This window comes from Budorcas taxicolor, chromosome 24 (genome assembly GCF_023091745.1).
Source record: "Budorcas taxicolor isolate Tak-1 chromosome 24, Takin1.1, whole genome shotgun sequence".
NCBI lineage: Eukaryota > Metazoa > Chordata > Mammalia > Artiodactyla > Bovidae > Budorcas > Budorcas taxicolor.
The window spans coordinates 13,754,468-13,764,267 of NC_068933.1; positions in this window are offsets into that span (position 1 = coordinate 13,754,468).

Below are 9,800 nucleotides of genomic sequence, written 5' to 3' on the forward strand. Positions count from 1 at the left end.
CTTTATTTTCTTTTCTCCTTTGATCACAAGGTGACACACCGCAGCAAGTTCAAACCTTACAGCGTCTTGGTTCTTGGTTGGAGGACAAAAAGCAAGAGCATCTCTCTGAGTCCTACTGTATTTCACTGTTTACTGTCTGCTGTTAGTAGTGCCAGACCAGGGCTTCCCAGGTGGCTCAGTGGTAAAGATTCCGCATGTCAATGCAGGAGCTGCAGGGACACAGGTTCGATCCCTGGGTTGGGAAGATCCCTCCTCCGTGGAGGAAGAAATGGCAGGCCCACTCAGCATTCTTGCCTGTATAATCCCATGGACAGAGAAACCCGGTGCGCTACAATTTCTTAGGGTTGCAGAAGAGTCAGACACGACTGAAGTGACTGAACACGCACGCACGTAGGGCTAGACCAAACCTCACAATAGCATGGGGTTACCTTGAATGTTGCATTTCTGGGCTTCCTATTGTTTGCAGTCTCACACTGTTCACATCTTTAGGGTGATGGTGGCTTGAAGAAAGGATAATGGATTTGCATTGTGTGTAGATTTCAGGGAGAGTTAGGTTTCTAGGAGGATACTGTTCTTGAGCTATTTTTAGGGGAGGGTGAAGGAACCCAGGAGCCGGATGACTATTTCAGACTGAGGGGCTGGGACAAGGAGGGACAAACTGTGCTCAGGGTGAGGATGGAGAGCCACTACCTGGCACTCCTGAGGACTTTCTGGGCCGTGTCTTTCTCTTCTTCTCTACAGAAGCTGGACCTATTTGTGATGCACGTCTCCTACAAGCGCTCAGCCAGAAAGGTTTGCTGAAATAAAGGCCATCTGTCCTCATGGCTGAATGCCAACTTGTAGGGCTCTCCCAAGGAATATGAAACAAGAAAATGAATTCATTCTAGAGAAGGCAGACCTGACTTTGATCCCCTGTGGGGTTGGACATTCCCTGGTTTTCAGTAGATGTCCAGAAGCCAGCGAGGTCAGGCGTGCCAGTTTTCCAGAACTGCCAGGAGAGTACAAGCCTTCCAGAAGCCACTGAGTATGTGAAGGTGTCTATCTCTCTCTCTTTTTTTAAATCAAATACATATTTAATTAAGCAATATTACCCAAACAAAATGTAAGCACATGTTCAATTAGCGTGTTCCATATTTCAGAGAAGAGGCATTAAGGATTTATGGTTTATTTACAAACATATCTAGGATGCTGAGTTTAAAGGATTGATCCTTTTAAGAGACTGCACCTCTTAATATGCTCCTCTTCCTATCTGTCTCATGGATTACTTTTTAAGCAGTTGGTGTCTTACTATAAAGAAAGGTGCAGCAAATTCAGACCCAAAGAACAAAGTCATCATAGCTAGTAACCTCCACTTGTTTTCCACTGAAAATGGTATATTCTTCCCTGGACCCTCCTCATAGTGGCTCCGACGAACCACAGAGGTTGTGAACCCCTGGATGCTCTGTCCCAACAAAGCGCTGTTGCATGCTCTACAAAAGATCCAGAGACCGGAGGCGGAAGAAACGGCGGCTGCAAACTTACCACTCCTTGCCTCACGACCTTGCTCCTCTAACTGCCAAGGTGTCTCTCTTTGAATCAAGGAAGAAGCTTGCTGGTCAGCACGGTGCATTGGGCAGGTACTTGGAGGAACCAAAAGGCTGTCTATTTGTGATGCTTGAAAGACACAGGCCTGGGCAAGTGACAGGTGATCTGAAGTGAATGGATCCACTGTAAAATGGGAATGAAAACACTGTGTGGAGATGGACAGGGCTGCGACTCACTGGGCATAAAGGTCAGTTATTAAGGAGAAGCTTTGATGTGCGGGTAAGTAGAGAAATGGGACCACTGAGGTGGAAACGGATGGGAGGTCAAAGAAGGGATTTTCTCGTTTGAGAGGAGAGAGAACACGCTTGTTGGCAAAAGGGAAGGATCTAGTAGACAGCAACTGATGCTGCAGAGAGAAAGGGGTGACGGCAGTGTCCTGGAGAGCGTGAGAGGCAACGGGATTTAGAACCTACGAGGGGAGGTGAGCCTTGGCTAGGATGAGGATCTTTTTACTTGGTGCAGCAGCGAACACAGGTGGACCTGAGTACAGCTGCAACCCGGGTCACATGACGGTGGGAGATGCGTTACGTTAAGCAAGTGGTCTCCCCCCAGACTGAGGAGTGGCATTTAATCAACGTGGAACTTAGGACATGGGCAGGTGGGAGGAGGGGGAAGGGAAGTGGGAAATTGTGAGGTTTCCTAGGAGCATTTGGTTCAGTGGTAAAGAATCTGCCTGCCAAGCAGGAGATGCAAGAGACATAGGTTCGATCCCTGGGTTGGGAAGATCCCTGGAGGAGGAAATGGGAACGCACTCCAGTAAGCTTGCCTGGGAAATCCCATGGACAGAGGAGCCTGGTGGGCTCCAGTCCATGGGGTGGCAAGGATTTGGACACGACTTAGTGACTAAACAACAAGAATAAAGTAGCACGTGGGCACTGAGTGTCCAAAGCACAGAGGAGAGACAGAGGGAGGGGGGACCCCAGGGGGGAAACACATTTCTCTCTCTGTGGTTTTATTGAGGCTGCCTACACTAGTGCTGAGCTGATGAATAGTCCTGGAATCTTTGACATGAGTGCCCACAGACTGCCTCTTCCTGATCTAAACTGGAAATCCTCTCTGAAACCAACTTCTGCTGAGTTATCAATGAAGATCAAGAAAGAATAATCCTCAGTGGGGAGAGAAGTTAAGACAAGTGCTGGGGAACCTACCTCGGCCCCATAGCCCAGGGAGGAGGGTCAGAGTCCATGTCACCTGGGAACGACTCAGATTCCAGCATGCCTCTGCAGCCGGGCCTGGGACTGGGGCCTCAGGGAGACGCCGGACAGGCCTTGCCGACTGAACACTGTCACTCAGCAGTTCTTTCACTGATCGAGGAAACCACACGTAGGGAAGAGACATTATTGAAGGGTGAGATTTAGGGAAAGCGGAGCAAGAAATGCTAAACTGATCATTGGAATGCTTTGGAATGACTTTCTCCTTTTGCCAGCAGAATCGCTATGTGGGCTGCAAAATGGAGTATATTTCTGTTTTTTAATCACTGACTCAGTCTAGTAGTAAAGTAGGGATTCTGCCGTAAAGCTTGATGTGGTCAGAATGACTCAGAGGGGCAGCTCAGGTAGGAAGCAGTGGGACTCGAATTTTGCAGCTTGTTAAAGACACAGGAAGCTTAAATAGGACTTCCCTGGTGGCTCAGACGGTAGAGTGTCTGTCTACAATGCTGGAGACCAGGGTTCAATCCCTGATTTGAGAAGATCCCTTGGAGAAGGAAATGGCAATCCTCTCTAGTACTATTGCCTGGAAAATCCCATGGACAGAGGAGCCTGGTAGGCTACAGTCCATGGGGTCACAAAGAGTCGGAGACGACTGAGCAACTTCACTTTCACCAAAGACACAGGAAGCTTAAATAACATGCACGCTTCTGCTCTAAATGCGAAGGAAAGTAAAAATGTCAAGCAAGGATCCATTTGTTGACAATGCAAGTGGTAGAATGTGTTTCTCGCCATCTCTTAATGAACTGTAGGACTCTATTGGATAAACTGTATCAGAATAAAGCACCCTGGACATGCTCTGGTTGGCTGGTTTGTTAGAATTCACTTCTATTGACTTTCTGTATCTTTGGTCTCATTTAAGCACTGTTCTGGTTAAATACAGGATTATTTGATCAGATTCCATTGCAGTCCTCACAGGCATTCAAGGCAAGCCGCAATTTAGGATTTGGAAAAGTGGTTTTCAATTTTTTTTAGAAAATAGAACTCACAGAACATTTTCTATCACAGCCCAGTGTGTAAATACTCACTGGTTCTAAAGCAAGCTGGAAATGTCCCACAGACCATTATCTACTCTTAGAACGTATATTGTCTTCTGATCTATTCTATTCTGTTCATTTAAAAAATCTGTTGGTAGTCTACAAAATTGAATTTATACCCACTCATGCATTGGGTTGTGAACCAGTTAAAAGAAACATAGGTCTGGAAAAATGTTTTAGTCAAACTAAATCAAACCAAACAAACATATAGATATCGACACCAGAGTAGCAGTTACCAGGGTGGCAGGGGTCTCGGGTGGGGAGGGCAGAATAGGTCAAGAGAGGGTCAAGCAAACTAAATTTCTGGTGGTGAGTAGGCTGTAGTGTATACAATTTGCATGATTTTCCTTAAGAACTTCAGTAAAAGCTTGTTTGTTTGTTTGTGTTTTTTTAATCAAGTTGCAAGTTCATTGAGATTCAGTTCAGTTTCTCAGTCCTATCTGACTCTTTGCCATCCCATGGACTGCAGCCCCCCAGGCTTCCCTGTCCATCACCAACTCGCAGAACTTGCTCAAACTCATGTCATCGAGTTGGTGATGCCATCCAACCATCTCGTCCTCTGTCATCCCCTTCTCCTCCCACCTTTAATCTTTCCCAGCATCAGGGTCTTTTCAAATGAGTCAGTTCTTTGCATCAGGTGGCCAAAGGATTGGAGCTTCAGCTTCAGCATCAGTCCTTCCAATGAATATTCATGACTGATTTCCTTTAGGATGGACTGGTTTGATCTCTTTGCAGTCCAAGGGACTCTTAAGAGTTTTCTGCAACACCACAGTTCAAAAGCATCAATTCTTCAGCACTCAGCTTTCTTTATAGTCCAACTCTCACATCCATACATAACTACTGGAAAAACTATAGTTTTGACTAGATGGACCTCTGTTGGTAAAGTAATGTCTCTGCTTTTAATATGCTGTCTAGGTTTGTCATAGCTTTTCTTCCAAGGAGCAAATGTCTTTTAATTTTATGGCTGCAGTCACCATCTGCAGTGATTTTGGAGCCCCCCAAAATAAAGTCTCTCACTATTTTCATTGTTTCCTCATCTATTTGCCTTGAAGTAATGGGACTGGATGCCATGATCTTAGTTTTTTGAATGTTGAGTTTTAAGCCAACTTTTCCACTCTGCTCTTTAGTTCTTCTTCACTTTTTGCATATCTGAAGTTATTGATCTTTCTCCTGGCAATCTTGATTCCAGCTTGTGCTTCAGCCAGCCTGGCATTTTGCATGGTGTACTCTGTATATACATTAAATAAGCAGGGTGTCAATATGCAGCTTTGACGTGTACTCCTTTCCCAGTTTGGAACCAGTCCGATGTTCCATGTCCAATTCTAACTATTGCTTCTTGACCTGCATATAGATTTCTCAGGAGGCAGGTAATGTGGTCTGATATTTCCATCTCTTGAAGAATTTAAGACAGTTTGTTGTGATCCACACTGTCAAAGGATTTGCTGTAGTCAATAAAGCAGAAGTAGATGTTTTTCTGGAATTCTCTTGATTTTTCTATGATCCAGTGGATGTTGGCAATTTGATCTCTGGTTCCTCTGCCTTTTCTAAATCCAGCTTGAACATCTGGAAGTTCACGGTTCACGTACTGTTGAAGCCTGGCTTCATTTTGAGCATTACTTTGCTAGAGTGTGAGATGAGTGCAATTGCGTGGTAATTTGAACATTCTTTGGCATTGCCTTTCTTTGGGTTTGGAATGAAAACTGACCTTTTCCAGTCCTGTGGCCACTGCTGAGTTTTCCAGATTTGCTGGCATATTGAGTGGAGCACTTTCACAGCATCATCTTTTAGGATTTGAAATAGCTCAACTGGAATTCCATCACCTCCACTAGCTTTGTTCGCAGTGATGCTTCCTAAGGCCCACTTGACTTCACATTCCAGGATGTCTGGCTCTAGGTGAGTGATCACACCATCGTCATCTGGGTCATGAAAATCTTTTTGCATAGTTCTTCTGTGTATTCCTGCCCCTTCTTCTTAATATCTTCTGCTTCTGTTAGGTTCATACCATTTCCTTTATTTTGCCCATCTTTGCATGAAATGTTCCCTTAGTATCTCTAATTTTCTTGAACAGATCTCTAGTCTTTCCCATTCTATTGTTTTCCTCTATTTCTTTGCATTGATCACTGAGGAAGGCTTTCTTATCTCTCCTTGCTGTTCTTTGGAACTCTGCATTCAGATGGGTATATCTTTCCTTTTCTTTTATGCCTCTAGCTTCTCTTCTTTTCTCAGCTACTTGTAAGGCCTCCTCAGACAACCATTTTTCCTTTTTGCATTTCTTTTTCTGTGGGATGGTCTTGATCACTGCCTCCTGTACAGTGTTATGAACCTCCATCCATAGTTCTTCAGGCACTCTGTCTATCAGATCTAATCCCTTGAATCTATTTGTCACTTCCACTGTATAATCATAACAGATTGATTTAGGTCATACCTGAATGGTCTAGTGGTTTTCCCTACTTTATTCAATTTAAATCTGAACTTGGCAATAAGGAGTTCATGATCTGAGCCACAGTCAGCTTCTGGTCTTGTTTTTTTGCTGGCTGTATAGAGCTTCTCCATCTTTGGCTGCAAAGAATATAATTAATCTGATTTTGGTATTGACCATCTGGTGATGTCCATGTGTAGAGTCTTCTCTTGTGTTGTTGAAAGAGGGTGTTTTCTATGACCAGTGTGTTCTCTTGGCAAAACTCTGTTAGCCTTTTCCCTGCTTCATTCTGTACTCCAAGGCCAAATTTGCCTGTTACTCTGGATATCTCTTGACTTCCTACGTTTGCATTCCAGTCCCCTATGATGAAAAGGACATCTTTTTTGGTGTTAGTTCTAGAAGGTCTTGTAGGTCTTCATAGAATCGTTCAACTTCAGCTTCTTCAGCATTAGTGGTTGGGGTATATACTTGGATTACTGTGGTATTGAATGGTTTGCCTTGGAAATGAACAGAGATCATTCTGTCGTTTTTGAGATTGCACCCACGTACTGCATTTTGGATTCTTTTGTTGACCATGATGGCTACTCCATTTCTTCTAAGGGATTCTTGCCCACAGTAGTAGATATAATGGTCATCTGAATTAAATTTGCCCATTCCAGTCCATTTTAATTCACTGATTCCTAAAACATCGATGTTCACTCTTGCCATCTCCTGTTTGACCACTTGCAATTTACCTTGATTCATGGACCTAGCATTCCAGGTTCCTATGCAATATTGGAATCACTGAGATTGCCTTACATTTATAGGATAATTTAGGGAGAATTGGTATTTCAAAAACCAAATTTATTTCAGTTGCTCAGGTCAAAAGCTTTGGAGTCCTTACTGATGCATGTCTATTCATTTCTCCTACATCCTTCACCTGATCTGTGAGCAAGCCCTGTGGCAGTTCTCTCAACGCACATCCAGAAGCTGATCACTGCTCACCCACCTCCACCCCCTCACCCTAGTTCAAGCCATTGATATCTCCATCCACATTTCTGCAGGCTTCCCTCCTGGCTCAGTTGGTAAAGAATCTGCCTGCAATGCAGGAGTCCCAGGTTCGATCCCCACTTGAGGAAGATCCCCTGGGGAAGGAAATGGCCAGCCACTGCAGTGCTCTTGCCTGTAGAATTCCATGGACAGAGGAGCAGGAAAGGCTGTAGTCCATGGAATCGAGAAGAGTTGGACATGATTGTGCAACTAGCTTCCACTTTCACTTTTCCACATTTCTGCAACAGCTTCCCCACTGGTCTCTCCCTGCCTGCCTTCCAGCTTCAGTTCATTCCCAACACTAAAGCCACAATAAGCAGTTCAAACAAAAGTCATCCTGTCTCACTCCTCAGCTCAGAGCCCTCTATGTGATGGAGTATTATTCAGTCATGAAAAAGAGGAAATCCCACCATTTACAACAACACAGATAGAATTGAGGGCATTGTGCTAAATGAAATGCCAGATAGACTAAGACAACTATGGTGTGGTGTGTATGTGGAATCTGAAAAACTCGAATGCACAGAAGCACACGGTAGATTGGTGGCTGCTGGGGGCTGGAGGGTTGGGAAAATGGGGAGATGCTGGTCCAAGGGAACAAAGTTCCAGCTATAAGATGAATAAGTAATGTCCAGCATGGTGACTGTACTTAACAATGCTGATTTCACTCTTGAACGTTGGTAAGAGAATAGATCTTAAAATGTTTTCACCACACGTAAAAATAATTATGTGAAGAGATGGAAGTGTTAAATATGTGTATATAAGTGTATATGTGTTGATAAGTGTATCAAACCACAATGTTAGATGTCAATTACAGCTCAATAGAGCTGGGGGGAACCCCTCTTGAGGCTGTCCACCTTACTGCGAGTGAAAAACAGACTTGGAGGAAAAGATAGAAACTAGGGGAAATTTTAACAGATGGCATTGTCAGCAATTAGTGGGAGTGAAGCTTCTCTTTTAGCAGATGGGTGGATGTTCTTGTAACCAAACTCTATGATTTCTTCGTTATCATGGAGACTTTGAATAAATAACCACCACCAATTTAAAACTGTATCTTTGAGCAGCCCCTGCAAGGGAAGGAATATTTAGTGTATTCAGCACATATCGAATGAAATGGCCAACTTGTAAATCCTAGATTTAGTGATCTTCAGAGACACAGGACAGAAAGACGAAAAGGTTTCACTTAATTTCATTCACATTTGTTCTTAAAAAAAAAATCATTCTATTGGGTAGAATTTGAAAAGGGTGTGATTTTAAGAGTTCAAAGCAGACAGGGAAAAGCATATAGGAATTTATCAAGGGTTTGCTGCCACTGAAACCTCAGAGGCACTCAGATTTTCCCAGGATACAAGGTCTGGGTCTTAAGTATGTTCCTTCACCAAATGAGGTGGGTAGTGACTCAGGACACTGACTGTGCTCTGTCAAAACACACACATTACCACTTTGTAGTCACAACAGAATGAAGCGCTAGAGGACAGGATTCTTCAGTCTACACTCGGGGCTGTAAGGCTGGTCTCTTGCAATTCCACACAGGAAAACCTTTCTCCTTATCTCCTGGGCTCTAAATGCCATCATCAATTAAAGCTTAAGAGGTTAATTTCTAACCACTTAATCATGAAGCAAGACGTTTCTCATCTGTATCCTCTACTCTCTCACTGGGACAGTTTATTCCTTACTTTATAACTTGCATTCTCTTTTATGAAAGAAGAAAGAACTGATCATACAGAACTGTTTGTGGTTTCAAGTATCAAGAAGTATCCCAACAGGGCCAGTCTTTGTGGGAGCCACAGAAATAGACCTTTTATAGCATCCAGAAGGACACAGAGAAATGTGCAAGGTCACTTCAAATTCCCTAGCTGCCAGTAATAACAGAGGGCTGGGACAGGGATGCTTCCTGTCTGTTTTATCACCATCACAGGTGGCTCCGACAGTAAAGAATCTGCCTGCGATATGGGAGACCTGGGTTCGATCCCCGGGTTGGGAAGATCTCCTGGAGAAGGGAATGGCTGCCCATGCTATTATTCTGGCCTGGAGAATTTCACTGACTATGTAGTCTATGTGGTTGCAAAAAGTTGGACACGACTGAGGACTTTCACTTTCATACTTTGGTAAGCAGATTGTAATTTGTCAAAGTATGTTTTTTTCTTAAAAAAATTGGCTGCACTGGGTCTTAGCTCTGGCACATGGGATCTAGTTCTCTTACTGGGGATCGAAGAACCTGGGTCCCTGGTACTGGGAGGGCAGAGTGTTAACCACTGGATCACTAGGTACAGATGGTGTTTGTCAGCAATTAGTGGGAACTTGAGGTTTTCAACTTTCACTTAACTTTTTAGACTCTAGGTATTTCTTACTCTCTTCAGCTCATTTAAAAAATCTTTTTTTTTTGGTCCAACATTTTGCACCGTTTCTAGTTGGATGCTGCATCTTGCATTTGTAAGTCAGTGCAGTTATAAAGCCAACAATTCTCTCTTAGGTTTACTTTGGAAACTGGATTGATATAGGAAACCCAGGAAGAAAATGATCATT